Source organism: Hibiscus syriacus, unplaced genomic scaffold, assembly GCF_006381635.1.
Source record: "Hibiscus syriacus cultivar Baekdansim isolate YM2019G1 unplaced genomic scaffold, ASM638163v2 tig00110945_pilon, whole genome shotgun sequence".
NCBI lineage: Eukaryota > Viridiplantae > Streptophyta > Magnoliopsida > Malvales > Malvaceae > Hibiscus > Hibiscus syriacus.
In genome coordinates, this window is record NW_024062926.1 from 2,659,342 (window position 1) to 2,670,150 (window position 10,809).

Below are 10,809 nucleotides of genomic sequence, written 5' to 3' on the forward strand. Positions count from 1 at the left end.
TGAGAAAAATAAAAGAGAGTAAAATTTAGTGATAGAATTTGTAATTTACCCTTAAGAAAATAATAGTCATTTTAATTATCAATATTATTTAATAAGTTCTTTTTATATTAACAAAATAATAGTCAGTTGGCTTGCCTTTCACGGCATTTAAGAATATAAACAGTTCCTTCAACAATTGCATCTCCTCCGGCAACAGCAGCTTGTGAACTTACAAAATGCAAGCTATAGCTCAATAAACAAAAACAAACCCAAAAACAAAAGACCCATTAAAACAAAGACCCATTTTTGGATTCAAATAAAAAAAGAATAGAAGGAAAAGTCCAGATCTTGAGACCCTTCAGTATTCTTCCATGAATGGCCAAGATTTAGAGTCATGAAACTGGGATATCTAAAGAAATGCAGATTAACATACTTCTAAAAATTAGTACAATCAGAAAAGCAAAAAGACTTCAACAAAATAGGTTTAGCGTTATTAGAAATATTGACATATATAATATAATATGTTGCAATTATTTTAAAATAACTTAAACTGGTATAACTGATTAAAAGTAGAACACAAAATGTTATAATACAGAACCAGAAAAGTTATCAATCGTAATAACATAACATGTTTCAACTATAATGTTATAAACAATAAGAAAATAAGTTAAAAACAATAAATGTTATGATATTATTAACATTTTAGGTTGCGCCTAAAATGTTTCTAGACTTTAAGCTGATGGAGTCTTAGATTTTACCACGATAACAAAATAGGTTAAAAGTTGAAAATGTTATGAATATTTATAAAAAAAATTCAAATTGTACCCCAGAATATTATGGTTCACTAAAGAAGTAGGTTGTAATATGGAATGTTAATATTTTTATTATAAAAATTCAAAATTATTGATATTTACCTATAAGTATAGATGCTTTTGAATTAAAAAAATGAAAAATGAATCAATACTTTTGAATTTAAAAAATGAAAAATAAGAAAGATGCAAAATGTTAATATTTTTCTACAAGTGTCGATACTTTCGAATTTAAAAAAAATGGAAAATGAGAATGTTGCAAAGTATCGATAATTTTCCAAAAATATCAATACTTTCAAATTTAAAAAATGGAAATGAGAAGACTGCAAAGTATCAAATTTTTCCAAAAATATCATAACATAAGTATCGATATAAATGAAAAAGTATCGAGCATCATAATATATGTAACGATATTTTAACTATCGATCATTTTCATCAACTTTTTCAATATATAAAAGTATCAATCATTATTGCATAAGTATCAATATTTTTAATTTTGACATTTTTATCAACTTTTACAATATTTAAAAGTATCAATCATTATAACATAAATATAACCATTTTAAATTTCGATCTTATCTTCAATTTTTTTAATATTTAAAAGATTCGACCATCATATATTAAATATCGCTATTTAAAATTTTGAAATGCATTCTTAATATTTTGAATAGGATTACTTTACGTCCTTTTTTTTAATAGGATTATTTTAGGGTTTTTTATTATGAATATTAGCTAAATTAATCCATGTACTGTTAATGGTTTAATTTAATACATATATTAGTAAACATAATTAAATAAGATAAAAAATTACTGTTTGAAAAACCCAATGATCATTGCAGCTAAGATTCCATTAGCTCATCAAGAAATGAAGAAAACCAGAGCCGAAGAGAGAAGATTTATTTTATGAGAAAATAATATCAGTGACCAAAAATGCCTTATAATATACGATTTTAACCAACTTTTTTTGGATTTGTCAAAATGACCAACTAAATCGCAATGCGATCGATAATTCGCAACGCGATCTCCGGTATCGCAAATCAGTTTCCAAATTCGCAATGCGAACTTCGACTATCGCATTGCGATTTACATATTCACATTGCGATAGTCCAAGTTCGTGTTGTGATTTTCCAAATTCGTTGCGATAGTCGAAGTTCGCGTTGCGATTTATTCCAAATTCGTTGCGATAGTCCAAAATCGCAACGACTGGTGGTATTGCATTTGTTTCTTAAGAATTTTCTCTAAAAAGATAGTATTCGCGCGGACGTGTCGAAGACACGACCATGACCACGAGACGAGACGGACGGCGGCGGCGCGCGAGAGTCCCCCTTGTTCTCTATCACTCAACAAGGAAGTGGGAAAGCCAAGCCTTAAATACCATTCCCAATAGTGTTTCCAATACTATGTGGGATTGAGCCTTAAATAGTGATATTATTTTTGAATGTTTTGCTTAAAATTACAATAATCGCGATTGATTGTAGATTAACTTTTAATTATGACATATTTAATCGTATAATACTAATGCAATTGGTTGCTGATTCAGTTGTTTTAAGGTGCATGATTGTTAATTGTTTCCTGAATAATCACATTATATTAGAAACAAGTGTTGGTAATGCTTAATCCCACATAGTATTGGAAATACTATTGGGAATGGTATTTAAGGCTTGGCTTTCCCACTTCCTTGTTGAGTGATAGAGAACAAGGGGGACTCTCGCGCGCCGCCGCCGTCTCGTGGTCGTAGTCGTGGTCGTGGTCGTGGTAATACGTGTCTTCGACACGTCCGTGCGAATACTATCTTTTTAGAGAAAATTCTTAAGAAACAAATGTAATACCACCAGTCGTTGCGATTTTGGACTATCGCAACGAATTTGGAATAAATCGCAACGCGAACTTCGACTATCGCAACGAATTTGAAATAAATCGCAACGCGAACTTCGACTATCGCAACAAACTTGGAATAAATCGCAACGCGAACTTCGACTATCGCAACGAATTTGGAATAAATTGCAACGCGAACTTCGACTATCGCAACGAATTTGGAAAAAATCGCAACGCGAACTTCGACTATCGCAACGAATTTGGAAAATCGCAACGCGAACTTCGACTATCGCAACGAATTTGGAAAATCGCAACGCGAACTTGGACTATCGCAATGCGAATATGTAAATCGCATTGCGATAGTCCAAGTTCGCATTGCGATAGTCGAAGTTCGCGTTGCGAATCTGGAAACTGATTTGCGATACCGGAGATCGCGTTGCGAATTATCGATCGCATTGCGATTTAGTTGGTCATTTTGGCAAATCCAAAAAAAGTTGGTTAAAATCGTATATTATAAGACATTTTTGGTCACTGAGGTTATTTTCTCTTATTTTATTGATAGCTCTAATATATAAGAGGAGAAGGTCTAATATAAATACAATCTAAAATTATAAAATATATTTATAACATTATATTTCAAAGAAAGTATTTTGAGAGTAAAATATTGATGAGAGTATAAAGGAATTGTAGTCAAAAGACCAAATTGAATAAAATGCAAAGTTAAGGAACTAAATAAAAAAGAGAGAGTACATTTTTAGTAAAAAAAAAGTAGAAATTAAAGTTACATAGGTATTCTACTGTGGTATATGAGCATCCAATTTAAAAAAGGACCTAAAATAAATGTTGAATTGAAGAAATAAGAAAATTATGAAAAATTGAGGGACTAAATTGAAAAAGAAAAAAATTATTAAAAAAAAGAGGAATTGAAGTTATATAGGTATTCTGTTGTGGTATATGAGCATGTGGTTCAAATTTGGTAAAAACTGACTTAAAATAAAGGATGAATTGAAGAAATAAGGAAATTATGAAAAATTAATGGACTAAATTGAAAAATAAAAAAATGTTATCAAAAAAGAGAAATTGAAAGTACATATGTATTCTACGATGATTTATGAGCATGTGGTCAAAATTTGGTAAAAAATGGACTTAAAACGAAGGAGGAATTGAAGGGATAATGAAATCATGGACTAAATCGTAAAACTGTCAAAATACTTATTCAATTTTTTGATTTTTTTTAAAACTCGAAATTTCAAAAATTTAACTCGACTCGAACTCGAAAACTGAATTTATAATTTGAGTTTACTCTAATAACTTAAATAACTCGACTCGAATAACTCAAAATTGATTTTTTTTTTAATTTTGCGAGTCGAGTTTTGCTCACCTCTATCTAATATTGTTTCAGAAACTCCTTGGAAAGAAACCGGATTACAAATCGATGAATATATTCGGTTGTAAATGCTTTCCCCACCTTTGACCGTTTTAGAAACATAACATAATGTTTCGTTCTCAGGCTTGCACATTCTTAGGTTATAGCTCACAACACTAGGCATTTCATTGCCTTCAGCCTGAGGGACGTGTGATTATATCGCGACATGTCATATTTGGTGAATCATCTTTTCCTTTTACAGATAAGTAACTAGGTAGTACTCAATCCACTATACAGATCGGGCAGTCTGATGAGCTATAAATTGTTGTCAATCTTTATCAGAATATTAGAATATTAATAAGATTAGTTAGTATTTGTTATTAGTTAGAACTTAGTTTGTTATTAGTTTGATATGATTTGTTGGTTACTTGGGCTATATAAGCCATACCTTTGTATGAGGTTGAAACAGAGCTTATTCAATATTTAATAGAAAATTTTTGTCCTTTCTCTCTCTTTACATTTTCTACTTCCACGTTTGTTAACTCATACCATCGGCCATTTCATCATTCACAGCCTCCATGGCTACTTTCTCACATGGTATCATTCGCCAAAGATCCGGCCGTTGTTACCTCTGCTGCGTGTTTGCAATGCTCTTTGTTTGTTTTTGGCTCCTGATAACATCTTTCTAATTGATTTGTGCATTCTTTGATTCCAATCGTTGCTTCGATCTAGATACCTGCTCTCGATAAGATTTATCTGTTTTGTGATCATTCAAACGTTTACTCGTGATGACTCATTGTTAAAAGGGTAAACTAGTGATTTGTGCTGGATTATCTTTGAGATTGCTTTGTATTGTGTTTGTGAGTTTTCTTCCATTGCTACGCACAAATTGTTTGTTGAATTACCCGACCAGTGTTGTTCTCAAGAATGACTCTCGATACTCAGACAAGTTTGATTCACACTACCTCCCCAAGATCTCTAATATGCCGAGTCAACATATTCCAAAACTTGATGTTGTGAAGCTTGCCGATTCTACCTTTGTTCTTTGGAAGCATCAAGTCATGTTGATTATTGATGGTTATGGGCTGCTGAGGTTTATTTCTGAAGATGAGTCGGCTCCTACTCAATTTGTTCAATCCGACTCAGGAACATCAGTTCAGAATCCTGATTTTGTTGCGTATCACAGGTAGGACAAATTGCTTACTTCTTGGTTGTTGTCTACAGTGAGTGCAGAGGTTCTTGTACATCTTACTAGTTGCAACAACAAAACCATATTCCCATATACAATGGGGTAAGGGGGAGGTAGGGTAGTAGGTTGCCCCCAACGCCAGGATTGAGAGCAGCTTCCGTGGAAGACCTCCGGCAGAAGATAAAATGCAATGCATGTACAAATAAATAAATAAATAAATACATAGTTGAACAGTACTCATAAGCAGTCTTCATATGTGCGTCTGTAATAAGAATAAGTAATCCCTTCGCATAAATCACTGCGTAAAAAATCTCTGCATATAGACATAAACGTAAGACCCGACTAAAAAAAAGGAAACCTGAAGAGAAGGATACACAGAAGTCAACGATAGCAAGCTACGAGAAGGAATAAAGTCAAATGGGTTAAAACCTAAACTAATGCCACACTACTCCGCTATCCTAGTTTTAAGCCTTCATAGATTATAATGACAGATACTTATAAAAATATTAGTCATTTGGAACACTGTTAACAAAATGTTTGCTGCCTGTACCAGTGCTAAGACTTCTGCACTTCGGCATAGTTTGTATATGCAACAGAATGGTTTTCAATGGAGTTTGTTGCAGATGTCAATTTTTGTTTTGTTTTAGATGCTGTTTTAGTTAGTATTTGGTTGCTTTGGTTCACTACTGCTTGTGTTATTGGTTCGTATTGTGAATAAGAAGAACGAAAGAAAACATCAACACTTCCGATTCAAGTCGAACGGAATGAAGCATCGGCACTTCCGATTCAAGTCGAACGGAAGAATGTATCGCACTTTCGTTTCAAGTGTTCGTCTTTTCATCAAGAAAGTTGAAGAAGTCGGGTGAATATTAAAATATTAGAATATTAATAAGATTAGTTAGTATTTGTTATTAGTTAGGACTTAGTTTGTTATTAGTTTGTTATGCTTTGTTGGTTACTTGGGCTATATAAGCCATACCTTTGTATGAGGTTGAAACAGAGTTTATTCAATATTCAATAGAAAATTTATGTCATCTCTCCCTCTTTACGTTTTCTCCTTCCACGTTTGTTAGACCACCGGCCCTTTCATCATTCACAGCCTCCATGGCTGCTTTCTCACAATCTTCACAAACCAAGTGCTTCTAGATTGATTTCTTCTAGCCCTCTTGTGTCTTTACATGTTCCTTTGCCTGAGTTGCAGCAAGGTGATCATGATGGGTCGCCTACCAGCTGGTTCACAAGATTTGGAGTCAACAAGTGATGCGAGTGCTTTCCCCGATCCTTAGGCTGCCTCACCAGCTGTGATTAGTCCTGTAACCAATAATCACTCTGGCAAAAATGACGTGGTCAAATTTTCACATTCCAATGCTTTACCGGATGAAGGAATTCGTGCAAATGCTCATCTCATGCTCACAAGAGGCAAATGTAGGGTGTTTAAACCCAACATCTTCGCTGCTTGCTTGGATGATGATGTTCCTAGCAGTATTCACGAGGCATTAAAGTCTACAAACTGGGAGGCGGCGGTTCAAGATGAGCTTTCGGCTTTGGAAAGAAATGGAACGTGGACCTTGGTCAAACTACCTGAATGAAGGACTAAGGTTGGCTGCAAGTGGTTATTCAAGGTGAAGAAAAATCCTGATGGAACAATACAACACTACAAGGCGCGTTTGGTTGCCAAGGGATATTCTCAAATTCATAGGAAGGATTTCCGAGACACAAACAACCATGTGGTAAAATTTTCCACGATAAATGTTGTGCTATCTCTTGCAGTCACTAGGAACTGGATGTTGAGACAAGCAGACATTAATAACGCGTTTCTTAACGGTGGTCTTGGTGAAGACATTTACATGCAGCAGCCTCCGGGGTTTAAGCGATATGTTGCTGATGGCACTGAGTTGGTTTGTAAGTTGCAAAGAGCTCTTTATGGGCTGTGTCAAGTGCCGAGGAACTGGCATACAAAGTTGAAGAACAGCCTGAAACAGATGGGTTTTCAGGAGTCCAAGGTCGATGCTTCATTGTTTGTTCTGAACAAGGATGGTGTCCCCACGTATATTTTAGTTTACGTAGACGATATCATCATTATCAGGCAATCGAATTCAGAGATTGAAAGGGTGGTGCGGCTGCTAAATGCGAAGTTTTCTTTAAAAGACCTTCGTGATTTGCATTACTTCTTGGGGATAGAAGTAAAACGGTGCCAAGAGTCTCTCATGCTTAGTTTAAGAAAGTTCATAACAGAACTATTTCTCAAAACAAAGATGAGGAGAGCGACTCCTACGGTCATTCCCATGGTTGCCTCCAGGAAGCTGACTCAGGATGCAGGGAATCTCCTAGAAGATACTCATGAGAACCGTAGTGTCATAGAAGCATTGCTTTATGCCTGTCATACAAGACCCGACATCGTTGTTAGTGTTAACAGAGTGGCTCAGTTTATGCATGCTCCTCGAGAGATGCATCTTCTTGCTGTAAAACAAATCTTGAGATACTTGGTAGGCACGTTGAACTATGGCTTGCAGTTTTCGTCCTGGGGTTCAGAAGCTTGTGTCACCACCTTTGCAGATGTTGATTGGGTAAGGAGCGTTGATGACCGAATATCTATCTCCGGACGTTGTGTTTTCATAGGCGACAATCTAGTGACATGGAGCTCGAAGAAGCAAAAGGTAGTTTCTCACTCTACCATGGAGGCGGGGTACAAAAGTTTAGCAGAAGCAGCTGCTGAGGTTACTTGGGTTAATGCCTTGTTAACAAACTTGGGTGTATCACATTCAAACAGAAAAGAAAAATAACGATCTAAAAATAATTAGAAAATAAAATAATATCAATATTTGATATTTAAGTTCGGTAGATATTTTCAAAAATATATTAGTATTTTAGATTAATTTTGTCTGGGCAGGGTTCTGAGTGTTTGGGATATATCAAATTTAAAGGACTTTTTTCTACTAAACTTTTTAAACTTTTTTTTAGAATTGCAGTTAATAAAATTGTAAAATAACTAAATTAATATTTTAGTTATAATTTTGAAATTAACTATTTTTTTAAATATTTCATTTCGTTATTTTAATAAGAAATATTGGCGGCTGAATTATCCTTTTATAATCAACAATAATAATATTATTTTTCAAACAACAATAAAAATAAATAAATATTTGTTATAATAGTAATGACTTTCGGCCTTATTATCTAAATATTACTTATGAAGAATTATTTTTATATTAACATAATTTTCGTTTAAATTGTCACCTTTTTTATGTTATGTTAGGCGGGTAAAATTAGCGCAATAATTTAGGAGGATAAATTATTTAGTTTGATAGGGTAATTTAAAATTTATTTTGGGATCTATTGTATTTACTATAGTGGAAGATGAATTCGTTACATGGCATGAAATGTTCCAAAACAAAATATTTTTTTATTGAAACTCGTAATATGGAGGAGACAAGTTTCAAAAAATTTTATTAGAGTTTGTCACGACAGAATGCAAGTTCCAATAAAAAATATATTTTATTGAACTCATCACCTATAACAATTGTCATAGATTACTAATTAATTTCTGGGTTGTTTTATAAGCCTAAATAATTATTTCGCTTTAATTATTAGCCCAAATTTACCTGTGAGGCGTGTCATGTTAAACATGTCTTCAAAAGTGTGATTTGTAGATCATACCTCTACCTATGTCATGGTTCAATTATAAGAGTTTGTGAAAAGGTTGTACTAAAATGAAAGAAAAGAGAAAAATAAATTAAAATTATGAAAAAATATAAGTTGTCTGAAAAGGAAAAATACGTGTGATATGTGTGAAATACATATGTTTATACGAATACAAATATGAATCAGACAGTGACAACGACACGTACATATATTCAATCACTTAAATGAATGCATGTTTAAATTGTTATATTTAAACATTTTTCTCCCTTTTCTCCCTACTAGAGGGTTATGTAAGGGAGATCCCATGTAGTCATACCTTTTTGTCCTGCGATGGAAATACTTTCCCAAGCTATTCAGGACAGAATTGATTCCAGGGATTGGAAGCAGATTCGCCTTTCTAAAACTGGTCAGGTCTTTCTCACCTCTTTTTTGCGGATTATTTGATTCTATTCGCGGAAGCCTCTTTTGATCCAGTGAACATTATCGAAGAAGTCCTTGATGATTTGATTCTATTCACGGAAGCCTCTTTTGATCAAGTGAACATTATCAAAGTCGTCCCAAAGACGTGATAGCATTGCAAGAAGCTTTGGATTTGAAGAGTTAAGCGACTTGGGAAGGTACCTTGGCGTTCTTTTATTTCACGGTAGAACTACTAAGGCGACCTATCAATATTTGCTGGAATGATTAAATCAGTGCCTTTCCGGTTGGGCTGCTTAAACACTTTCTCTAGCTGGTCGTATAACGTTAGAGAAGGCGGTTCTATAGGCTATTCATATTTACGTTATGCAAGTCGCTTGGATTCCTAAAGGGGAATGTGAGGAAATGGGAAAAATAATTCGTAAGTTTGTTTGGGGCGCTAATCATGGTAATGGTGGAATATCCTTTGTTAAATGGGAAATGATGCAACGTAACATGAATAGTGAAGGTTTGGGTATGCATAATTTGCATCATCAGAATCAGGCGTTCTTAATGAAAATTGCTTTTGATAAGTCTCTAGACCAGATAAACTTTAGGTTCAAGCGGTTCACGCAAAATATAAGTGGAAGGAGCCTTTTCTAGTTACACTTCACAACACAAGCGTGTCTAGGTTGTGGCAGGGTCTTCATTTTATCTGGCACGATTTTACGGAAAATATATCGTGGAATATCTGGGATATCAAAGGCATTGATTTTTGGTATGACCATTGGCTAGACAACGAGAATCGACTGGTATTTTCTTATAAGGGTGTGAATAACCCGAACCCCTTACATGTTTGTGAGACGACGCTCCCTTTAGGTTCGTGGAACTGGGTATTGCTTTCTTAAGTGTTATCTGAACACATAATTCATCGTATAGCTAATGTTCAGCCTCTGTAACACCCTAAACTCGATTGGTTATAAAGGGACACATTAGGTTGCCGAGGCAACCTTGAGTTTCAAAACATGTTCATTTCTTTTCAAACGTACTGAATGGTATCATAATTAAAACATAAATAGAGAACATAAAACATTTTACAAAGATCAGAGCTTCGCGACACATAATTTAAAAATAAATAATACATTTTAAAGTTAACAACTCAAATACACAAGGTTCTGTGAATATACATGCCCACTAAAGCTACATAACATTACTCTATTGGAGATGCTGAAAGTCCTGCTACGATGGTGCTCCATGAATGGCCCAAGCTAGAGACCTGCCCATGGAAAACATCCAAAGGATGAGCTTACAAAGCCCAACAGTATAATCACTGATCTAGACATAAAAATTCATAAACAAAAGCATGTTGAAGACATGTCACTAAGCAGTAGGTACATGCATGATTTAGGTCAAGTGCTACCTACTTGGGCTTTACCTTTCTAACTCAAACGTAGGGGTTTCACGCTTCCCTTAGTCCTATGCTAAGGGTCTCGCCATGATTACACCTCTAAAAGGTCTCTAACCAAAACAATTGAACATGCTATGCATTGTCTAAATGCGAACCTAACATGCTTTGCATTATCTGAATGCAAACCTGACTAGCATCTGGTCTC